Source organism: Musca autumnalis, unplaced genomic scaffold (genome assembly GCF_047663935.1).
Source record: "Musca autumnalis isolate F117 unplaced genomic scaffold, ASM4766393v1 scaffold_1, whole genome shotgun sequence".
Lineage (NCBI taxonomy): Eukaryota > Metazoa > Arthropoda > Insecta > Diptera > Muscidae > Musca > Musca autumnalis.
The window spans coordinates 308622175-308627459 of record NW_027411644.1 but is presented as its reverse complement, the minus strand read 5'-3'; positions in this window follow the sequence as shown (position 1 = coordinate 308627459).

Here is a 5285-nt window from a genome sequence, read left to right as displayed (position 1 = left end):
TACTTTGTATTGCGTAAACTTTCTACCAGAGTAATATGAAGCTTCAATATGGTCCCAATAGGTCCACTCCTTCGGGTACCTCCCACACAAAATTTCGGAAAAGTTCAGTTTAGGGCCATCTCTCGAATCGCTTTGATTTTTGTTTTAGCAGCTTGTATTTACTGCCCTCCATACGACAGTACAAGTTTCATCAGGGGCAAGTCCATACTTCCTGAGAAAATAGCATGAAAGTTGCAAAAAACCCCTATGACACCGTGTGAAGTGGTTGGAGCGCAAAATAACTCTGGTACGGATCTGCCGATTCGGTCGAAAATATGGCCTTAGTAATATTTTGTCCAAACATAGTTTAAGTTTGAAGATAAGCCATATCGGTCCACTCCTTCGGGTACCTCCCCCACAAAAGTTCAAAAATGTTCGGAAAAATTGTTCGTACAGTAACTTTGAAGGGAGTGGCCGAATTGGTCTACACTTTACACATCCTAATATATCTACCAGATATAGATCAGGTTAAAATATGGACTATATTTGTCCACTCCATCCGGTACCTCCCACACAAAATTTCGGATAAGTTCACTTTAAGGCCTGATATCGATTTTTGTTGAAGCAACTTTCATTCGCTGCCTCAATTACGATGGTTAAAGTTTTTTAGGGGCAAGTCCATACTTCTTGAGCAAACAGCCCGAATAGTGTAAAAAACCCCCTATGGCACCATATGTTGTGGCTGGAGATCCACTTCCATAACGGTCAATGTCGATCCATTCCTTTTAGTATCTCCTCCGCAAAACTTTTGATATTTAATCCTAATCAACATTTTTGTCGCTTCAAACGCCTAAAATTGTTAAAACCCCCTAAATACATACGTATTTTGGGAAAAAAAATTGTTCAATGTACACAGGCTGAGGGTATATCTCTGTCGGCAAAGCCGACTGATACTTTTTTACTTGTTTTTATTTTCATTTTATTTTTTTATACCCTCAGCATTTATGCTAACGAGGATATATACATTTTCATACGGGCAGAATGTGCCTCATCGAAATAATGGTATTATCCCAAGTATGTTTGTACGAAATGTGTTTCAGACAATTTGGAGTTGATTAAGCAATGTTCGTCCGTCTGTCTGGCTGGAGCGCACGATAACTCTCGAACGGATCAACCGATTCGGTCCAAAGTTTGGATTTCGTAATATTTGTCCAAACTTAGTTTAAGTTCGAAGATGGGTTATATCGGTCCACTCCTTCCGGTACCTCCCCCACAAAAGTTCGGAAAGGTTAGGAAAATTTGTGCGCACGATAACTCTTGAAAGAAGCAACCGATTTGGTCCATTTACACATCGTGAAATTTCTACCAGACTTAGATGAGGTTCCAATATGGACTCAATCGGTCTACTCCTACGGGTACCTCTCACACAAAATTTCGGGAAAGTTCACTTTAGGACCTGCTCTCGAATCGCTTTGATTTTTGTTGTAGCAACCTGTCTTCACCGCCCCTCATACGACGCCATAAGTTTCGTCATCCATACTTCCTGAGAAAATAGCCTGAAAGGTACAAAAAACCCCTATGACACCGTGTGCAGTGGTTGGAGCGCAAGATAACCCTCGAACGGATTTGCCGATTTGGTCCAATATATGGTCTTCGTAATATTTTGTGCAAACTTAGTTTAAGTTCGAAGATAAGCCATATCGGTCCACTCCTTCAGGTATCTCCGCCACAAAAGTTAAAAAATGTTCGGACAAATTGTGCGCACAATAACTCTTGATGGGAGGGACCGATTTGGTCCATACTTTACACATCCTAATGTATCTACCAGATATAGATCAGGTTCGAATATGGACTATATTTGACCACTCCTTCGGGTACCTCCCACACAAAATTTTGAATGAATTCACTTTAAGGACTGCTCTCGAATCACTTTGATTTTTGTTAAAGCAACTTGCGTTCGCTGCCTCATTTACGGCAGTAAAAGTTTTTTTTTCAGGGGCAAGTCCACACATCTTGAAAGTTGCATAAAACCCCTATGGCACCATATGTAGTGGCTGGAGAGCTCGAATCGAATATTGCGTTCGTCCACGGATATTGTAATATTTCTTCGAATATTAGATGAAATTCGAAGGTGCTGTTTATAGGTCCACTCCTTCCGGTACCTCCCAAACAAAAGTTCGAAAATATTCGCTAAAATTGTACGCGCGATTTCTCATAGACGTAGCAACCAATTTGCATCTCTATATATTGTCGAAAATTAGTTTATGTTCCAATTTGGGCCCTATCTGTCCAATCCAACATTTTTGGTGGTTCGAGGAAGCTTTGGACATTTGACCGAAGGTTTTCTAGTGGCCCTGTTTAATGCGATATTATGTTTTTCATAGGCTTGTGTGATAAAAAGGCCTATGAGCTTTAATCCAATTTATACTTTTGTCGGTTTATACGCCCAAAGTTTTGAACAATTTTCAATCCACACAGGCTGAGGGTATATCTCTGTCGACTAAGCCGATTTATACTTTTTTACCAGTTGTTTTATTTATCGCGTCCGATTTTTACATGTCTTATTTATCATTACCAAGTAGAAAATAATGCAAAGATGATAAAATGTTCTGTGGAACATATGAGGCGCTCAGCGCCAAAACGGCCTAACCCACATTTTCAAAAAAATCAAACTGACTATGCTGGACGAACCGGAACCTTTTGTAATATATACTTAAAAAATCCCCAACTGCATAGGTTAACCCTATGTTATTCTACATGCCGTAAACTGTTTTTACTTTACAGAAAGTTTGAAAAAATGTGGACGCCAAAATGGCCTAAGCCACATAGGCAAAATCGAATACTGGAAATAAAAAAATGCGTGTGGGTTAGGCCAAAAACGCATGTTACGTTTTAGTCAGGAGTATATTTGAAAAATAATATAAAAATAAATTTTCGAGAATAATTTGTTAGTAAAAACCAAAGATTATGTAAGGTTATAATGTGGTGGCCAAAACCGTAACATAAGAATGAACACTATTCGCACATACATACATGGTCAATAATTCGGCCTTCTCAGTGGAACGGATAGACCACAAATTTTTAGTGTCTGGCCATTCATGCCTACCATGCGATCAAGATTTTGGTCTCATTGAAAATGAAATAAATATTATAAGAGCATTTTTACGCCTGATGATTGGGATCGCAAAAAACGCAAAAAGGGAACCATGTCACTTGGTAAAGATGACGACAGATGAAATAAAAAGCATATCCTCAATTGAGAAACTAGTATGAAACAGAAAAATCTCCGAAGACAAGACTTCAAAAGTTGAATAGCTTAAGATTCAGTGCCTTCGATTCCAAAATGCGAAGCCATTTATAATTCAATACAAATATTCAAATGACATATGTATATGTTTTATTTCAAGAAGTTAATATCCCAAAAAGGAACTCCAGCAAGTAGGTAAATTTTGAATTGGAACCGCCTTATCCGGGAGGAAGATTCATTAAAGCTGCAAAGTTTAAGGATTTACAGAAACTCAAAGGGTAAATCATGAATTTTATAACAATTTAAAAACAAATTCGAGAGCCGAAGATGAAGATATCCAGGAAGAAGACCAATAATTTTTATTAATATGTATCAATTAAAACGCTCACAGTTATTTTTATTATTCATCTGCATAACTTTTGTTTTAATAAATGGAGACAAAATGGCCTAACCCTCAGTTCCTATCAATAAAATTTTTTTAAATGGATGCCAAAACGGCCTAAGCCACTTTAATTTTTTTATTAACTGATTAAAACAGTCATTATCTATGTAAACTAATACCTAATGATTAACCTAAAACAAATATTACAACTAATATGTATTTATGATTAATAAAAAAATTATAAACATATTTTAAAAACTTGTTTTCTTTCAACTTCGTTTTTCTCAGAACCATTTCTATGTGGGTTAGGCCGTTTTGGCGCTGAGAGCCACACTTCCACACTTTGCCGGAAAAATTAAGCAAGAGAGCACAACCATTTGGCGAAAAAGAACAGTGATAGTCAAATTTGCTAAGTACAGTAAGAGAAATTGAACAGTAATTTTGTGGAAGAAAGGTCATTAGGTCATAAAGCTTGATTAATTAAATTAATTAAAATCTCACAAATAAAGGCAAAAACATACAAATAAAAATTCAGCTGAGCCCGGCTGGGATTCTCAGCGTTTTGAACCACAATCTAAAATCTTTCGATGTGAAAGACATATACAATCTATGATGGAAAAAAACATTGGCTGTAATATGAATTGAAAAATTGATTTCTGGAATAGAAGTGGGACAAATGAGTCGTCGTTGGAAATAAAAAGCTTCAATTTGAAATTCACAAATGCAAATTTGCAATCTTGGATGTATAAATAGGGGCTCCAAATGACGAAAATTGTTTAGCAACAACAACATCTAATATGGCTGACGATGTTAGCCTAACCAGCTAACGAAACGATCGTCGCATAGTGGTTGATGTGTGTGTAGGACTTCGCTAGATATCAATTTTTCAATGTGATCTCCTTAGGTCATAAAGCTCGATTAATTAAATTAATTAAAAAAAGTTATCACTTTTCAAAATATCTTCTTTTTGATAAGTGCGAAGTGAAAAGCGATATGTTTTTCCGAGGGCTCATGTCTCAAAGTGAACTTATCTGAAAATTTGTGTGGGAGGTACCCGAAGGAGTGGATAAATATAGTCCATATTCTAAACTGATCTATATCTGGTAGAGATATTTGGATGTGTAAAGTATGGACCAAATCGGTCAATCCCTTCAAGATTTATCATGCGCACAATTTTTCCGAACACTTTTGAACTTTTGTGGGGGAGGTAGCTGAAGGAGTGGACCAATATGGCTTATCTACAAACTTCAACTAAGTTGGAACAAAATAATAAACCAAATCCTGGACCGAATCGGCAGATCCGTTCGAGAGTTATCTTGCGCTCCAATCACTACACACGGTGTCATAGGAGCTCAGGAAGTATGGACTCGCCCCTGATGAAACTAATACCGTCGCATGGGGGGCAGTAAATACAAGTGGTTACAACAAAAATCAAAGCGATTCGAGAGCAGGTCCTAAACTGAACTTCTCCGAAATTTTGTGCGGGGGGTACCCGAAGGAGTGGAACGATTGAGTCCATATTGGAACCTCATTTAAAACTGGTGGAAATTTCACAATCTGGAAAATATGGACCAAATCGATTACTCCCTTCAAGAGTTATAGTGCACTTTAATTTTCCGAACATTTTCGAGCTTTTGTGGGGGATCTTCGAATTTAATCTAAGTTTGGACAAAATAT